Here is a 20,694-nt window from a genome sequence, read left to right on the forward strand (position 1 = left end):
GATTTACCTATTGACATACTTACACACTTTAGTTAAGTTTACTTTTTGGGGAATTCACAAAGGAATTTTAGAGTAGTATCTTTAGAAGTGCGGAATCTCGACACATACAAAGATGGAAGGTCGTAAACATACTACCAGTGAAATTTTCTAATTCCCAAAAAACTTCAACTTACACTAAAGTGTAATTTGATGTGTCTAGTCTCCATCTCTACACATATGTTGTGTACTAAAATGTAAGTTTACCTTTGTGAATCTGACCCTAAAACCTTTGAATAAAAGTGTTATGTCTTGGTATACGTTTCCTTACAAAATATAAGTTGGACATTCACATGCACTGATAAAACCTCTGCATATCAAATGTTTCTGTATTTTCTCCCTTGTACAATGGGTGAACCTGCCCACTGCTTTCCACCCCTTTCCTCTCATCCCAAACCACTTACACCCCACCTTGGGGGTGGTTTATGATCCTCCCGCTATTGGCACACCACCCTACCATTATTCCCTATTTAGTGTCCTGTTATTGCACTAAACTGGTGTTTAAAGCCCAACCAGCAGCAACTAATTTGGATCATATGAACATCACATGAGCAGAATTGCCTCATATTTGATCAATTTTTTGTCTCGGATGACAAGTGGATTTCTTGAATCTACCCATAGAGAAATTGGGCTTACTGAACATCTAAAAAATGGGAAAAGGATTTAAACATAAAGGGCATATTTACAGGAATTGTGGCGCTGGGCTGTGTAGCATGTTACCTTGCTGTGCTGCCCTACGTCACAGGGAAAGGGTAGAAATGTACAATATGTATCCAATACAGCACATTCCTGTCCTTTCCCCTCACACTGGCACCATTTAGGCAGCCTAGCACCAATGCAGGCACTCTTGCACTGTGATGCAGGGGTGCCTGTATTGTAGGCAGAGTTGTTTTTGTGGCAGAAGGAGCACCTTCCTGCAAAAAAACAACCCATAGAAGTGTTTTCTTCTGTGCAGCACAGATAGAGAGAGTAAAAAACATGGGGAAAGAAACATATTTCTCCTCATTATGACTCACCTGGGGAGGCGTATCTTTATGGCGAATTCCAAGATTTACCATGTTTGGTAAATCTGGGAATGCATCAAAAACCATGGAATTTGCATGGAAACATCCATTGCAATGCCCATGAACCGCAATCCTTATGCAGAGTAATACAACACAGCGATACGAGCTGTGTTGCATTACTCCATATTTTATTAAGTCATTCAAAGCCAAGCAAAGTGGCTTAACATGGCTTTATAAATAAGAATTGGTGGTTTGTATTGTGCATGCACCACATTGCGTGGTGCACGCATTACGCAAAGCCCTCATAAATATTCCCAGTAGTACTTTGAATTTCGCTGGCTGTAGCATTTGAGTTTAAAAACCATGAACATCATTTTTCCCTCAACTTTTCATCTTTTTGTGTGACTTTCCACCTATTGCTTGAAGTCTCATAGCAAATATTTGGATAGATCGAAAAACTAAATGAATGATGGATGTTGATTTTTCTTTTTTTGAATGGCTTTAAAAATATATTTTTAATCCTCAAATCCTGAAAATTGATTAATAGGTTTCCTCGTCTAGATTTGATCGAGGGTATTGAGTAAAACATGATGTGAGATCATTAGGAGCTTGTGGCCCGACATAGCAAAAGCAGAATTTAATTCCTACTCTAAAGTTTACTTTGCCACTCTACATCCACCAATGAAATATTTTCCGGCTTGATTTGATTTGATTTGAGTTTTGTAAAGCACAAACAAATACTCTGAGGTGTCTCGGCGCTTCTCTTGCCCATGCTCTCCCAAAATCCTAAAGGATTGAGGTGAGGTATATCTAATTGTGTTATGCTGACCAGTGCCCTGCCAGATTTTCAGGATATCCACATAGAGAAATGTGCAAACAACTTATTTAAAAGGCAAACTTTTAAAAAGTGAAAAGTTATCCTGAAAATCTGGATATCAAGCACTCCATTTCTAGACAATCTAGAGTAGTAGTCCAACTACTGAGCCATCACGCATGAGCTACAGTCTGTGGTCAAAATACTTTGATTCAAGAAAGTAAAACATAATTGTGTAGATCAATCAGAGGTTAGTCTTATCCCCTTGACTTTCATCACTCCGAAATCTCTACAGCAAGAAGAGACTGCTTGTCGTCATCCTCATGCTTAGAGATGAGACATGCTGGATCCCTTCTCCATGAGGTCCTGCTTTGAAATGAGTAAACAAATTGTGATTGTTTTGGAGCACATCAATCTTAGACTGAAAGTTGTGGAAGGTTGTATGTCAGTATATGGAGCAAAAACGTATTTTGCTACAAAAATATTTTAGCCACATATTCACTTCATAAATATAATGAATGTGCAGTTTAGCATAGAAATTACAGTAAACCTAGTGTACATTCCGGCTATAATCTTTTTGTAGTCCAATATTTAGAACTCAGTATTTAGCTGTATTCTATTGTGGATTGTGTTAGCATCACATTGAATCTTTCAAACATGAATGTGGCATTTGATCATCTATTTATGTTCATGCATCTGGTAAATGCTACCTCTCAGGACAAAGTCTTGAGTTGGACAGATAAAATCTTTCTACTTGACCTTTGTATGGTGTTTCCTAAACCAATGAGATAGTGTGTTTTGGAGAGTTCATCCAAGTTGTCCCTGACTTTTAACTACTAATGATGAAAACCTTCACATCCCTAAGGGGTGCCATTTTCTACTGCATGGTTAGTAACTTTCTAGTTCCAGAATTCACTTCTGGGTCATCAGTAGTGATAGAGGCACAGGGTACCTCAAGGAAGATACAACTGAGAGATCACAAAGGGACAGTTCCAAAAATGTACCTTTGGAAAAGGTTGAACTGAACTCACAACAAAGTAATACACCTTCGATGGGAGCACATTTGGCTTAGAAGGATTTCCCTTATAGCTGCACTTTTCTGATGCAGATATGCAGTTTTACATTGTAATATAATGTAAGTGTCCCACTAGGGACTGCTCTAACATTACAACCATATAAATTGTTTTGCTGACATTCTGCTGCTCCCCGTCCAACGAAATGAGTAAACCCACTATTGTGAGAAGAATATGTGATATGCAAATCACAAAGGACGCGTTCATTTAACGTGAAACTAGAGGGTTTCTTCACTCGTTTAAATATCACTTTGTAATCTTCTTTCAATGAAGTCAATCAAATCAATCTTGAGATTGTCATGTGTTTTTTTATTTTAGTTCAATTTCAAATATTTTCATTATTCCATGTTTTATGAAAATTCCATCTTTAATGAAAATTCCATTTATGATAAATCATGTCAAAGCATTACTTCATGCCCAATGCATTTCGGGTTCTGGGATAACCCTTCGTCAGGGGCCTGTAACAATGGAGACATACAGGACCTTAGCAGTCAGCAAAAACAAACCATGAACAAATTATACTCACTGACATACTTTTGGAAAGCGCTATGATACTTAAAAATCTGAATAACATTCGAAAAATAAGGAAGCAAAACAAAAATTATAACAATAGACATTCATACTACATGTGAAAGAAACCTTAAGAAACCGTAAGGTGGATGGTGTTAGCCACGATAGTGATGGCGTGTCTGGGACTGGCATGGTGCGTCGTGAATATGCGGTAAATAGACTATTACGGTCAAATATAACGCCCAATATGCTAGAAAGTTCAAAATTACGATAATACATACATCATACAATCTCTGCTTACTTCAAGAGTAATGCGCAAGGCTCACGGCGTTGCAGACACTGAACGAGTCTGTAATAGGGTGGACCTATCACCGAGGGTGTTATAGCTTAGTCTAGCGGTCACGTGGTGTTTGCGGGAAATATGAACGTTCGAAAACATATCGATCAAATAATATGATCTAGGGTATGTACACCCTTAAGTATGTCGGTATATGACAGTTGGCACAGTCATTTGTTGATATTGAATGATTATGGCACACCGGAAAACAAGCCGGCAAACTGACGCGTGAAGGGGAACGGTTGTACAACTTGAAGATTCAGATGGCGCGTAGTGATTGGCGGAAGGCTTAATCACGTGATGTGGGCCAAGTGGATAAACAAACAGACAGACGTCGATAGGGGGTGATGAAGTCAGCTCTCAATGGTGCAGGCATGATAAACCAAAGGTTAATAAGGGTTAATATCACTCGTGGAAGTGGCAGACGTTATGAATAAAGGTATTTGACAGCGGTTTCATGTGTATGGTGTAAATAAAAAACCAAACAAATAACATCTATTTCCATGGACTCGTGTGTCATCATGAAAAATGGCTTGTCAATGATCAACTATGATCATAATTCAAAAACAAAATGTAAATTACAAATGAGAATGCTATTTGTTGTTTGAGCACTGTTGAAACAAATGGAATACAAACCAATGATAAATACAATGAGATACAAAGTCAATTCAATAATCAAGAGGATGGAGAGGACCTCAAGGTTCATTGTTGTGCCTATTTTTCATAGAAAACATGAATATTCAATTCTGTCATTTAACCCTGTCGGTTGTAAGGCATTGAGTTTTTTGATCCAGAAAAATTCTGCCTGTAGACGTTGTTTCACAGGGTCCATGTCACAGCGCTGTGGTAATATTTCTAGTATAGTGAACTTAAATTGCGCTATTTGATGATTATTTTCCAGGCAGTGAGTGGCTACAACTGATTTAGTGTTCTTCGTGCGAATGTTGCTTTTGTGCTCCGATATTCTTACTTTTACTTTCCTTTCTGTTTGGCCAACATATATTTTGCCGCACGGGTATTTAATGGCATAAATTGCATTTTTGGAATCACAGGTACCGCTGTATTGTAGATCAATTTGATAGCCTTTATTGGATGCATGATTTTGTTCCAGATGATTGCATTATTGCAATGTATACAGTTCAAACATTTAGACATTCCTTTATGTTGAATTTTTTCAACTTTTCTGGCGGTTAATACTTCCTTTAAGTTCCTTGATCTTTTAAAAGCGAAAGTGAGTTGCTCACTGTACAGATTTTGCAAATCAGGATCATCTTTTATGAGCATCCAGTGCTGGTTGATTATTTTCTTGATTTTGTTAGCCGCTGTCGAGTATTTTAATACACATACTGTTTTTTGTTGATCTTTGGTTTGTGCTGATGGTGTTAGCCTTGCGCATTACTCTTGAAGTAAGCAGAGATTGTATGATGTATGTATTATCGTAATTTTGAACTTTCTAGCATATTGGGCGTTATATTTGACCGTAATAGTCTATTTATCGCATATTCACGACGCACCATGCCAGTCCCAGACACGCCATCACTATCGTGGCTAACACCATCCACCTTACGGTTTCTTAAGGTTTCTTTCACATGTAGTATGAATGTCTATTGTTATAATTTTCGTTTTGCTTCCTTATTTTTCGAATGTTATTCAGATTTTTAAGTATCATAGCGCTTTCCAAAAGTATGTCAGTGAGTATAATTTGTTCATGGTTTGTTTTTGCTGACTGCTAAGGTCCTGTATGTCTCCATTGTTACAGGCCCCTGACAAAGGGTTATCCCAGAACCCGAAATGCATTGGGCATGAAGTAATGCTTTGACATGATTTATCATAAATGGAATTTTCATAAAATATGGAATAATGAAAATATTTGAAATTGAACTAAAATAAATAAAAACATGACAATCTCAAGATTGATTTGATTGACTTCATTGAAAGAAGATTACAAAGTGATATTTAAACGAGTGAAGAAACCCTCTAGTTTCACGTTAAATGAACGCGTCCTTTGTGATTTGCATATCACATATTCTTCTCATTACGTAAGGCACTGCCAGGCACAGTGCGACAAGGACAGCGCCGCCCTGAATCCATAGAAAAATTATTTCGAATTGAGTGAGTGCACGGAGATACAAGCCATTGCATCTGTAAACCCACTATTGTCCCAGATAGGAAATTAACTTAGAAACATTTCTGTATAACCACAAACTGTGTTTGCCAACGTATACAGTTGGACCCACCGTGAAACACACACAAACCTGCCTCCAAAAGGACGTTTGCTCTTATTTCAATCTCACGATACAGGCAAAAGTTCACAGTCAGCGATAGAGTTAGAAAATGTATATAAAAATGTAATTAATGATAATGATAATTTGCCTTGGACATTTCCATGAACATGCAGTTTAAAATGTCATGTAGTTGAAATGTATGAAATGCGCCAGGCATTTATTTTCACTGGTAGGCCTCTGATAGACTTCCCTTTTACAAATAGAAGCTTTTAGAATTGCTGAACCATGCACAAGTGTATTTGAAAGTTTGACCTTAACGTGACTTGCTTATATTTTGTCATAGCAACAGAATGTTTTGAGTTTATGTATTCCTTTCTTAAGTTACATATTCTTGATATACCAAGCCTGAACTTCATATCAGTATCATGTTCATATTATGCTGAATAGAGAATCAAACACTTGAACAATAACACTTATATAAAATACAAAACATTACTTCAATAGAAATCTGCAAGCAAATGTTTGTGTCTTTAGTGTAGCTCATTGTTACTCAGAGAAACAACAAATAAGTGATAGAAAAGACACAGCAATAGACTTCCCTGTGAACCAAGGTTAGATGTTTCCAGTTATACAAATGTTTAGTGATGTCTGCTACATACTTGACAGTATAATGTGGACTCCAAGGGGCAGATTTACAAACAAATGTCAGAATGCAATGCTACGCAAGATTTCCCAACTTCACACTTCAAAATTTTATAAAAGGGTGGAATGCACCATATTTTCAAAATTACAGTGCACCCCAGTGTTTCTCCTAGCACTGACACAAATGAAGCAGCCTAGTACTAGCGCAGCCACCCTGCCACCATGCTGCAACGATACCTGCGATGCAGGGAATATTGTTTATTTACAGGAAGTGACATCAAATTGCATATAGATTGCGATTTACTCATTCTATGTGTGCTGAAGAATGACCATTCTAAGACCAGATATTACCTGGCCATAGTGTTTGGGGTCGCCCAGACTTGTAAATCTGGGGCAGTGTAAAAAAACATTGGGTGTTGTGGTGGACCACCCACAGCAACACCCATTGCATGCCCCATTGCTGCAGCGGACTGCTGCAGGAAGGGTATATTTAAAGGTGCCGTTAAGCTACTTTAAATGGCTTAACAGCACCTTGTAAATATGGAGAATGGCGCAATGAACCCAGGGAGTAAAAAAAAGTGAAGCTTCAGTGGCGAAGGGGACTTGTAAATACCCCCCTTGTTTTTTTCATGGTAGAGGAAGAAAAAAAGAGGAAGAAAAAAGCTGCTCACCATCGAAAGATGTCTGCCCATTGAACCGGAGTGATCCAGACCTAAATGTTGATCGCATGTTCTCTTGTCTTTTATATTAGAGACACACAGCCCCACATTCACAGACTCTCTTTCCCTCACACCCAGAGCCATTTGCTGTAAGCTACTGCTGATGGTGATAACTGTTGCCTGCCACTTTGGAGGTAAAACTACCTTTTATTCCTATTCTGATGGGTGTAGTTACTGCTGCACCTGTTTCCCCTATTTCCTTGCTGAGACTTATTTGGCACAGTCTACTACTGCAGCTATATATTGATGCTTTTTGGAGATTGTGGCTCAGCTGAGTTTTATGAACTGCTCTTTATGTGGAGGTCAACAACCTAATTTGATTTTAAACTTAACACTACTTTGATTTTACTTCTTTTTCTGAATCCTTTATGGTGTTATTAGCTTTTGCTTCCATTAGATAGAATAGGGACTCATTTCTTTATGGAACACAATTTTCAGTTTGAATTATTGATGACTCTAACGATAATTTTTTTCTTTGATCATTTCTGTAATCAGATTTATCTGCCTTACTGATTGAATAAAAATAATTTACTAATCTTTTAAAGAGAATAAAGGTGTTTGACCGATTTCAAACTCTCTTCATTGACTGAACTTAAAAAACCTGCTAATTATGAGGTTGTTCATGTCTACATATGACTTTTTGATAGATTGCATTTCTAATACAAGATACTCCTTGGTTTGGGTATATAATTATGAGGTCTGAATCCTTTATGGTGTTATTAGCTTTTGCTTCCATTAGATAGAATAGGGACTCATTTCTTTATGGAACACAATTTTCAGTTTGAATTATTGATGACTCTAACAATAATTTTTTTCTTTGATCATTTCTGTAATCAGATTTATCTGCCTTACTGATTGAATAAAAATAATTTACTAATCTTTTAAAGAGAATAAAGGTGTTTGACCGATTTCAAACTCTCTTCATTGACTGAACTTAAAAAACCTGCTAATTATGAGGTTGTTCATGTCTACATATGACTTTTTGATAGATTGCATTTCTAATACAAGATACTCCTTGGTTTGGGTATATAATTATGAGGTTGATTGACTTGATTTGATTTAGCTTCCATTTGAAACCAGTAGCAAAGATCTGGTAACTCAGAGAAGAAATTATAGCATGGAGTTAGAGCCAATTCTTGTAAGTTACAGGTTGAACTGGTACTGCAAAGTATATTTGGACTTTTTCCATGCTATCATGGGCAAATTCACTTTATGAAGACAAAAGCACCTTGTTGGTGGTTCTTTGAATCAAGAACAAAACAAGCCTTTGGTAATACTGCTGGTTGCCATTAAGTTGTCAAACAGCTTTGTTAATTTGACCCAAAATGAGGATAGAAGAGAGTTGTCCATCATTTTCTATCAATTACAAAGCAGTGCATCTTTACATTTGCTTACAATTAATGAAAGCTGTCAACGTTTCAACATGGGATACTGTATAACATTAGGGCATATCATGAGATTGATGTATTTATCTTACCTATTTGGTTTTCCAGAACTTTGGCCCTACATAAGCAACTGCAATCTTCACTAAGCTTCTTGAATGTGCAGCCCTTCTTGAAGAAGCTCAGAAGCAATGGAGCTGAATGCATCAAGTTGTGTTTCAGGTTCTTCTGTAAGAGTTTTTCATTGGAAATAAACAAATTTGAGGAGAAGCCACTGCATTTAATTGCATCCAGATGCACATCATCCATTTCTTTCTTTGTTGTAGCTTTTGAGTAAGAATGTTGACTCTACGCTCTTTTTGACAGAGGAATGTATAATTATGTGTTCTCTTCACAGCAAAATTATCCTATGTCAACTGTAATAAAGAAGATGGTGGGGTTTTAGTTGGTAATTCATATATGAGTTGGGAAAAGTGCCACAACCCCATAGAAATAGCATGGATTGTTTATGGTGTCTGACTGAGGCTTTTCCATTGTTTAAAAATTAGTGAACTCGCTGTTCAGTCTAGCTGAATATAAATAATATCTGTGCAGGTTGCCATCTTTCTAGAAGATCATAACCAAAATATCATCTGACAGAAATATTATGTGCTAAATAACCCTGGGCGTAGTTCACCTAGTAGCACAACGCGTAGCTATGCGAAGTGCACTTTGCACTACACAAGCTATGCGAACTGCGTAGTGCAGTAGGAAAAATGTTGTTCGCAATGATTGCACAGTGCCGGATGCTTGTCCGCACTGTGCAATCACTGCAAACGGCACCTTGCACAGTGCAAGAGGTTGTTTTCTGCCACTCGAGTAGTTTCTCATCGCGAGCGGTCGCAAGCATACGTGACCACTAGCAATGAGAAACCTGACCTCCCCACATTGAGAATCGCAGAGGTTTATTTTCCTCGCTCGCGATCGGCAAATTGATGTTGCCGATCACGAACGAGGAAAAAGTCATGCCGGGATGTTGATTTTGCTCGCTCGCGGTCGCCAACTTGATGTTGAGGACCGCTAGCATGCAAAAAATGCCCTCTACGCTACGCTACGTGTTTTTGCACTGTGCTATGTGCAATTTGTGTAGTGTGTAGTGGTGTGAACTTCGCACGCTCCGCGAGCGTAGCATATTACTATGCCCAGGGTTAGTGCTAAACAAAATTTACAAAAATGTCACAAGAATGGTAAATAACAAAAGATCTAGGGGCATATGTATGATCTGTTTTTTTTGTGGCAAACGCTGCGATTCGCAAAAAAGCAGCGTTTGCGACTAAAAATTCGGAAAATGTGATGTATGATTGAAATCGCATCGCTAAATTAAGGAATCGCAAAATTTGCGATTCCTTAATTTTGCATAAGCATTTAAGGAATCGCACATTGCGATTCCTTAAATGCTATGTACCAAGCACCCAAGTTGTGCGATTTCTCCTTAAGAAATCGCAAATTACCACCAATTTCAAGTTGGTGGTAATTTGCGATTTCTTTCACAAAGCACTTTTTTGCATTTGTAAAGGTGCCATGTGGTGCACATACATGCCCTTAGGGCATGTATGTGCGCCATATTCGCACAAATGTTCATTTCAGGGGTGCATCAGGGTGTCCTTATGACACCCTTGCACCCTTGAAATGATTCTCAATTTGCGATTCTCAATTTGCAAATCACAAATTGAGAATGACTTCACATTCATTCCTATGGGCCTCCTGGCCCATAGAAATGAATGAGAAAGTATTCCTTAATTGCGATTTCTCAATTTGCGAATCGCAATTAAGGAAGACTAAGAAATCGCAAAAAAAATGCGATTTTCTACATACATCCCTTTTTGCAATTCTCAAATAGCGATTCTCAAAAAATCGCTGTTTGAGAATCGCAAACGGGGATTTTCATACATATGCCCCCTAGACCCAATGGGATGATATTGCTGAAAATGAAATTTAGGCCAAAATATTTTTGCTAAGGATAGTGTGATATTCTACTGTGTAGGTCAATTTAGTTAAATAAGGTGGCACATGTGTTGACATTTCTCAAGAAAGAATACTACTAAGATTCCAAGGTTTAAATAGATGAGTAGGCTCAAGCTTTCATCCCACAGTGAGATCTCTGTTCCTCAGCTGATGATGAAACCAATGATCTGTGTTTGATCTCATGATCATAGATGTATATGCCAGTGGTTGACGTAGCCCTTTATCCTTCTTAGATTGATAACTTCAGCACCATTGAGTTGGATAATAATATACATAGATTCATTATTAGAAACAGTAGGAAACCCCTTGGGATGTATGGGAATTAACATGATTTATATTATGTTAGAATGCAGGCAATATAGAACTTTCAGTTTTCGATTTTTGAATCTTGTACTCTCTTACTCTCGAGGGCAGACCTCTTGTTACACCTTGGTCGCCCATTTAATTTGGGTACACACAAAGGGAAAGACAGAGGAACAAAACCTGATCTCATCCTTCTCACCTATAATCACACTACGCATAGCTAAGTGAGTGGATGAGGCATCATATCTCATTCTATATCCATGACGGTTATTAATCATATCTGAGATACCCACAATAAAAGTAGAAACACTGGGTATATCTCAAGAAATTTTTAGTCAACATTGGATCCCTGTAATTATCCAATACCTATTTATCTAAGAACTCCCAGCAATTGCTGTGTCACCACAGGGGTACTAACCTTCCGTGGTGTTTAACCCCTTCGCTGCTAGGCCTTTTCCCTCCTGTGCTAATCCTTTTTTTGGCGATTGGGGTAGTGCGCGCTTAAGCCCCTGTAACTTTTTGACCACATAAGGTATCCACGCCAAATTTGCGTCCTTTTCTTCCAACATCATGTGGATTCTAAAGGTGCCCAGGGTTTGTGGATTCCCTTGGAGGGGTCTCAGAAATTAATTAAGCAAAATACAGTGAAAGTTTAGTTTTTTTCAGAAAAATGGGAAAATGGGCCTCTGGGTTTTTCCCTGCAAATGTTATCAAAAAAGGGTTTTTGAGGCTGAAATCTCAATTTTCTCAGCTTTTAGGGAATGATAGTCTTTTGTCAGAGAACCAACATTTTTCACACAGTTTTGGCATTTTTCTGGGACATAGCCTATTTTTGCTATTTTTAGAGCTTTCAACCTCCTTCCAGTTAATGGTAGAAATGAGTTTGAAAGCAATAATGGATCCTAGACAGCTATACATTTTCGAAAAGTAGACAAAATTCTGAATTTAGAAAGGGGTCATTTGTCTAAATCCATGAAGGTTTCTTTATAGAAACTAACAGTTAAATATTGGAATATTTGAAAATTTGTTGAAAAAAACAGCCTTTTGTCTCAACGTTTTCACCTATAACTTCTTGTAATTTTGACAACTCTTGGAAAGCAATATACCGTTACATCCGTTTTACCTTTCTGGTTGAGGGGATATACAGGACTTGTAGTTTCACCAAGAACCCGATGAACCCAGAACAAAAAACTGAGCAGCAACTGGCAATGAATTTTTTTTATTTACTGGGTATAGAGCACTTATTCTTGGAAAATGTATACATGGAAAAATCGGTATGAAAGACACCTATGTATTTCTGAATTAGGTACAAATTATAGAGTTTAGAAACAGTATATATTTGCACATTTTCAAAATTGGGAATACTCATACTAGCATGAGAATTATTGGTCATTTTTCCAAAAGATTTTTTTTTACACAATGTCTTTCATTGGGAAGGGAGAAATGCATGAAAACTCAATAGGTAATAACTGTTGATTTAATAATCTGAATTACCCTAAGTCTCCCGATAAAAACGGTACCTCACTTGTGTGGGTCGGCCTTGTGCCTGCGACAGGAAACGGCGCAAAATGCAACGTGGTCACACCTCAATTTTGCAGTTACAAATTGACCCTTTTATGGCAAAGTGCCTAGCTGTAGTTTTTGCACCCTAGCTCTGCCGGCACCTAGGGAAACCTAGCAAACCTATACATTTTTGAAAACTACACACCCAGGGGAATTCAGGATGGGGTGACTCGACTGCCTCCCACCAGGTTCTGTTACCCAGAATCCCTTGCAAATCTAAACAATTGACAAAAAAAACGCATCTTCGTCACATTTCTGTGGTGGAAAGTTCTGGAATCTGCATGAATCAATAAATTACCACCCACCCAGCGTTTCCCTAGGTCTCCCGAAAAAAATGGTACCTCACTTGCCTGGGTCTGCCTAGTGCCTGTGACAGGAAACAGCGCAAAACGCAACGTGGTCGCACCACATTTTCGCAGTGAAAATGTGCCCTTTTTTGTCAAAGAGCCTACCTTTCGTTTTTGAACTCTAGCTCTGTCGGGACCTAGGGAAACCTAGCAAACCTATACATTTTTGAAAAGTAGACACCCTGGGGAATTCAGGAGGGGGTGACTCGACTGCCTACCATCAGGTTCTGTTACCCAGAATCCCTTGCAAATCTAAGAAATTGACAAAAAAACGCATTTTCCTCACATTTCTGTGGTGGAAAGTTCTGGAATCGGCGTGGATCAACAAATTTCCACCCACCAGCGTTCCCCCAGGTCTCTCAAAAAAAATGTTACCTCACTTGCCTGGGTCTGCCTAGTGCCTGCGACAGGAAACAGCGCAAAACGCAACGTGGTCGCACCTCAATTTCGCAGTGAAAACGTGCCCTTTTTTGGCAACGAGCCTACCTTTCGTTTTTGAACCCTAGTTTGCCCGCACCTAGGGAAACCTAGGGAAACCTAGCAAACCTATACATTTTTAAAAACTACACACCCAGGGAAATTCAGGATGGGGTGACTCGACTGCCTCCCACCAGGTTCTGTTACCCAGAATCCCTTGCAAATCTAAAACATTGACAAAAAAAGCATTTTCCTCACATTTATGTGGTGGACAGTTCTGGAATCTGCGTGGATCAACAAATTTCCACCCACCCAGCGTTTCCCCAGGTCTCCCGAAAAAAATGGTACCTCACTTGCCTAGGTCTGCTTAGTGCCTGCGACAGGAAACAGCGCAAAACGCAACATGGTCGCACCGCAATTTCGCAGTGAAAATGTGCCCTTTTTTGGCAAAGAGCCTACCTTTCGTTTTTGAACCCTAGCTCTGCCGGCACCTGAGGAAACCTAGAAAACCTATACATGTTTAAAAACTAGACACCCAGGTAAATTCAGGATGGGGTGACTCGACTGCCTACCACCAGGTTCTGTTACCCAGAATCCCTTGCAAAGCTAAGAAATTGACAAAAAAAACGCATTTTCCTCACATTTCTGTGGTGGAAAGTTCTGGAATCTGCGTGGATCAACAAATTTCCACCTACCCAGCGTTCCCCCGGGTCTCCCAAAAAAAAGGGTACCTCACTTGCCTGGGTCTGCCTAGTGCCTGCGACAGGAAACAGCGCAAAACGCAACGTGATCGCACCTCAATTTCGCAGTGAAATCGTGCCCTTTTTGGCAAAGAGCCTACCTTTTATTTTTGAACCCTAGCTCTGCCGGCACCCAGAGAAACCTAGCAAACCTATACATTTTTAAAAACTAGACACCCGGGGAATTTAGGATGGGGTGACTCGACTGCCTACCACCAGGTTCTGTTACCCAGAATCCCTTGCAAAGCTAAGAAATCGACAAAAAATTTGCATTTTCCTCACATTTCTGTGCTGGAAAGTTCTGGAATATGCGTGGATCAACAAATTTCCATGCACCCAGCGTTCCCCGGGGTCTCCCGAAAAAAATGGTACCTCACTTGCCTGGGTCTGCCTAGTGCCTGCGACAGGAAACAGCGCAAAACGCAACATGGTCGCACCGCAATTTTGCAGTGAAAATGTGCCCTTTTTTGGCAAAGAGCCTACCTTTTGTTTTTGAACCCTAGCTCTGCCGGCACCTAGGGAAGCCTAGAAAACCTATACAATTTTGAAAACTAGACACCCAGGGGAATTCAGGATGGGGTGACTCGACTGCCTACCACCAGGTTCTGTTACCCAGAATCCCTTGCAAAGCTAAGAAATTGACACAAAATATGCACTTTCCCCACATTTCAGTGGTGGAAAGTTCTGGAGTCTGAGTGGATCAACAAATTTCCACCCACCAGCGTTCCCCCAGGTCTCTCAAAAAAAATGTTACCTCACTTGCCTGGGTCTGCCTAGTGCCTGCGACAGGAAACAGCGCAAAACGCAACATGGTCGCACCTCAATTTCGCAGTGAAAACGTGCCCTTTTTTGGCAACGAGCCTACCTTTTGTTTTTGAACCCTAGTTTGCCGGCACCTAGGGAAACCTAGCAAACCTATACATTTTTAAAAACTACACACCCAGGGAAATTCAGGATGGGGTGACTCGACTGACTCCCACCAGGTTCTGTTACCCAGAATCCCTTGCAAATCTAAAACATTGACAAAAAATTGCATTTTCCTCACATTTCTGTGCTGAAAAGTTCTGGAATATGCGTGGATCAACAAATTTCCATGCACCCAGCGTTTCCCCGGGTCTCCCGAAAAAAATGGTACCTCACTTGCCTGGGTCTGCCTAGTGCCTGCGACAGGAAACAGCGCAAAATGCAACATGGTCGCACCGCAATTTTGCAGTGAAAATGTGCCCTTTTTTGGCAAAGAGCCTACCTTTTGTTTTTGAACCCTAGCTCTGCCGGCACCTAGGGAAGCCTAGAAAACCTATACAATTTTGAAAACTAGACACCCAGGGGAATTCAGGATGGGGTGACTCGACTGCCTACCACCAGGTTCTGTTACCCAGAATCCCTTGCAAAGCTAAGAAATTGACACAAAATACGCACTTTCCCCACATTTCAGTGGTGGAAAGTTCTGGAGTCTGCGTGGATCAACAAATTTCCACCCACCAGCGTTCCCCCAGGTCTCTCAAAAAAAATGTTACCTCACTTGCCTGGGTCTGCCTAGTGCCTGTGACAGGAAACAGCGCAAAACGCAACGTGGTCGCACCTCAATTTCGCAGTGAAAACGTGCCCTTTTTTGGCAACGAGCCTACCTTTTGTTTTTGAACCCTAGTTTGCCGGCACCTAGGGAAACCTAGCAAACCTATACATTTTTAAAAACTACACACCCAGGGAAATTCAGGATGGGGTGACTCGACTGCCTCCCACCAGGTTCTGTTACCCAGAATCCCTTGCAAATCTAAAACATTGACAAAAAAAGCATTTTCCTCACATTTATGTGGTGGAAAGTTCTGGAATCTGCGTGGATCAACAAATTTCCACCCACCCAGCGTTCCCCCAGGTCTGCCGAAAAAAATGGTACCTCACTTGCCTGGGTCTGCTTAGTGCCTGCGACAGGAAACAGCGCAAAACGCAACATGGTCGCACCGCAATTTCGCAGTGAAAATGTGCCCTTTTTTGGCAAAGAGCCTACCTTTCGTTTTTGAACCCTAGCTCTGCCGGCACCTGAGGAAACCTAGAAAACCTATACATGTTTAAAAACTAGACACCCAGGTAAATTCAGGATGGGGTGACTCGACTGCCTACCACCAGGTTCTGTTACCCAGAATCCCTTGCAAAGCTAAGAAATTGACAAAAAAACGCATTTTCCTCACATTTCTGTGGTGGAAAGTTCTGGAATCTGCGTGGATCAACAAATTTCCACCTACCCAGCGTTCCCCCGGGTCTCCCAAAAAAAAGGGTACCTCACTTGCCTGGGTCTGCCTAGTGCCTGCGACAGGAAACAGCGCAAAACGCAACGTGATCGCACCTCAATTTCGCAGTGAAATCGTGCCCTTTTTTGGCAAAGAGCCTACCTTTTGTTTTTGAACCCTAGCTCTGCCAGCACCCAGAGAAACCTAGCAAACCTTTACATTTTTAAAAACTAGACACCCGGGGGAATTCAGGATGGGGTGACTCGACTGCCTACCACCAGGTTCTGTTACCCAGAATCCCTTGCAAAGCTAAGAAATGGACAAAAAAATTGCATTTTCCTCACATTTCTGTGCTGGAAAGTTCTGGAATATGCGTGGATCAACAAATTTCCATGCACCCAGCGTTCCCCGGGGTCTCCCGAAAAAAATGGTACCTCACTTGCCTGGGTCTGCCTAGCGCCTGCGACAGGAAACAGCGCAAAACGCAACATGGTCGCACCGCAATTTTGCAGTGAAAATGTGCCCTTTTTTGGCAAAGAGCCTACCTTTTGTTTTTGAACCCTAGCTCTGCCGGCACCTAGGGAAGCCTAGAAAACCTATACAATTTTGAAAACTAGACACCCAGGGGAATTCAGGATGGGGTGACTCGACTGCCTACCACCAGGTTCTGTTACCCAGAATTCCTTGCAAAGCTAAGAAATTGACACAAAATACGCACTTTCCCCACATTTCAGTGGTGGAAAGTTCTGGAGTCTGCGTGGATCAACAAATTTCCACCCACCCAGCGTTTCCCCGGGTCTCCCGAAAAAAATGGTACCTCACTTGCCTGGGTCTGCCTAGTGCCTGCGACAGGAAACAGCGCAAAACGCAACGTGGTCGCACCTCAATTTCGCAGTGAAATTGTGCCCTTTTTTGGCAAAGAGCCTACCTTTTGTTCTTGAACCCTAGCTCTGCCGGCACCTAGGGAAACCTAGCAAACCTATACATTTTTGAAAACTAGATACCCAGGGGGATTCAGGATGGGGTGACTCGACAGCCTCCCACCAGGTTCTGTTACCCAGAATCCCTTTTAAACCTCATTTGTTGCTGAAAAAAATCATTTTTTTCACACATTTTTGTGTGGGAATGCGTGGCACCACTGGGCTCACACAAATTTCCTCCCACCCAGTGTCCCCCCAGGTCTCCCTATATAAATGGTACCTCACTTGCGTGGGTGGCTCAAGGACCCGTGACAGGCAAGGGCCCCACACCTAAGGAGGCGACATCAAAATAACCTATCACTAACCAACCTGGTTTTGCAAGGGGGTTCCCATGAGTTTTTGGCCCGGGGCTCGGCGGCCATGTAGGGAAACCTACCTAACCCACACATTTCCGGAAACTAGACACCCGGGGGAGTCCAGGGAGGTATGGCATGCATGGGTCGCCCAAGGTTTACCTACCCAGAATTCCCTGCAAACCTTAAAATTAGGTTAAAAAAACACCTTTTCATACATTTTTGCGTGGGATCTCCGTGCCGGCACAAATGTCCTACAGCCCAGTGTTCCCCTTGTTCTCCCGAGTAAAATGATACCTCACTTGTGTGGGTGCCCCAAAGCAGAACAGGCTAAAAATGAATTTTTAAAAATTGTAGTGTTTGGGATTGACAAATTAAGCACCTCACCTTAGTCACAGGCCTTTGGCCCACCCACACAAATGAGGTATAATTTTACTTGGGAGAACAAGGGGAACACTGGGCGGTAGGAAATTTGTTCCGGCACTTAGATCCCACGCAAAAATGTATGAAAAAGTGTTTTTTTAACCAAATTTTAGGGTTTGCAGGGAATTCTGGGTAGGAAAACCTTGGGGGACCCACGCATGCCATACCTCGCTGGACTCCCCCGGGAGTGTAGTTTCAATAAATGTGTGGGTGAGGTAGGTTTCCTTAGATGACCGCCGAGCCCCGGGCCAAAAACACATGAGAACCCCCTTTCAAAAACAGGTTGGTTAGTTTTTGGTTATTTTGATGTCGGCTCCTTAGGTTTGGGGCCCTTGTCTGTCGCGGGTCCTTGAGCCACCCATGCAAGTGAGGTACCATTTTTATCGGGAGACCTGGGGGAACACTGGGTGGGAGGAAATGTTTTTTTTTTGTTTTGTTTTTTTAGCTTTATTTCGATATATTAGTCATATCATCAAAAGCATTACAACACAATCAGAATTATTAAAAATACAATACATTTTAACATTTAATCCTCACTTAAAAATAAGCAAATTAACACTTGCTAAAAACATAAAAGTTACAATTAAGCATGGACAACACTGTTTGGAGCAGCTCATTAAGAAAAAGAATCAAATAACAACTCGGAGGTAATTGTATGGCTAGTACAGTTCATAATTAGTAGAGACTCAATTGCCTGGCGGATCTAATTCGCCATGTCCAACCTAAAAATGTTGCCAAGCAACAGGCAAACAGGGGACGGGCATCAGATCTTAAGATGCGCAAGGCCTCCAGATGGGATCTAGTACCTAGATTCCTACATAGAGGTTTCAGCCAAATGCGCCGCGGGGCTGCATAGGCTGGGCACTCGAACAATAGGTGGGCGACTGACTCAGGCCTGTTGTCACAGAAGGGACAGTATGGTACAGTTTGCAGCGGTGGCTTCCAGCTTGCTGTCAACTGGCCTAGAGGCAGTATGCCCACTCTAAATTTAAAATATAATGCCCTATCCCATGATTTATAAATCAGATCTAAGTAGCATTCTCTAACCGGGAGCTCTTTAACCATCAGAAATTCTCTGGTAGATCTACAAAGTTTAGGATCACTATTTCTCCCATTTACCACCCAAGTCCAATATAGATTCTTTAGGGTCTGTTTAGTGGGGGAGGTTCTATTAACCCAGGCATCTTCAAGGCCAAGGTCATAAAGAAGCCGCTTAACTTCCTTGAGCCAACGGACCTTGTGCCAGCCAGGTGTTGAGAGGACTTCCCTTAGGCCTTCCGCATAACTAGATAGTTCTGGTACCCTCCAAATTCGTGCCCACAAAAGAAGGGGACGCAGCCTTGCCTGCTCGTTTATTGGGCGTGTACTCGTATCCAATAAAAGTGGGAAGGAAGGAGTGCTATGTGGAAGCCTCAAGAGGTCTTTGTGGAAGTTATTTTCTAAGCGCCTCAAGTAATCAACATTCTGCACACCCCACAGTTCAGACCCATACAGAACTGTGCTCACCGCCCGTGCCCTGTATATATCTAGTACAGCACCTACTGGTTTAAGGGACGAGGCGCGTTGTTCCTTCAATAAAGCCCCTGTTATACTTTTGTAAGTCAAAAAGATCTTTTGATGGTGGGACTTCCAATTCATAGAATCACAGAGGCGGATACCTAGGTAATCAAACTCTTTTACCCTTTCGAGTGGGACTAAGTCCAAGGTGGGGGGAATAACAGTTTTCCTTGGAGGGTTTAGTACCAAGAATTTAGTTTTGCCTACATTAATAGCAAGACCCCTAGAATCACAGAATGTCTTAAAGCTGGAGAGTAAAGATTGGAGGTCTATTGGGGTTTTTGAGATCAGGAGGGTATCGTCCGCAAATAGGAGGGTAGGGATTTTTCTGCCAGGCAGGGAAGGTGCATCAGCTGGATGATTAAGTAAGTGCTCCACCACTCCATTAACATATAATGAAAACAGAGTGGGGCTAGCACACAACCCTGGCGGACACCCCTATTTACGGGGATACGTGGTGTTTTTTGGCCCTGCTCTCCCCACCTGATCTGTGCAAAGTTACTCTCGTGAAACTTGGTAAGCATGCTAAGTAGGTAAGAAGGGATACCCAGGCCCTCTAAGACATTCCACAACTGGGCACGTGGGACCAGGTCAAAGGCAGTCCGTAAATCAATAAATGCGAGATACAGACTGCCCTTGCCCAGTACGACCACTTTCCAGTATAGCATTAATAAGCGGAATGTCTGTTCAATAGTCCCCACTCCAGATCTAAAGCCAGCCTGGAAGTCTGACAATACTTGATTATCTTCAGCCCACTGTAGGATCCTGGCTAGGACTACCTTGCCAGCTACCTTCTGGGTGGAATCTAGCAAACTAATTGGGCGGTAGTTAGCGGGGTCGTCCCGACATCCCTTTTTAAAGATCGGGACGACCTCCGCACCCTTCCAGGAGTCGGGGAGACATCCACCCCTCAGCGCCGCGTTCAAAAGTAGGGCAATAAGCTTGCTCCACACCTCCGAATTGGCCCTTATTAAGTCACCTGGAATGCCATCCGGTCCTGCCGCCTTATTGGGCACCAGGCACTTAATCGCCCCTTCAACTTCACTGGTTACAAAAAGATTGTCCTCATCCAAATAGTCGACAGGAGCTCGTGAGAG

The sequence above is a fragment of the Lissotriton helveticus genome, chromosome 4_1, assembly GCF_964261635.1.
Source record: "Lissotriton helveticus chromosome 4_1, aLisHel1.1, whole genome shotgun sequence".
NCBI classification, from domain to species: Eukaryota; Metazoa; Chordata; class Amphibia; order Caudata; family Salamandridae; genus Lissotriton; species Lissotriton helveticus.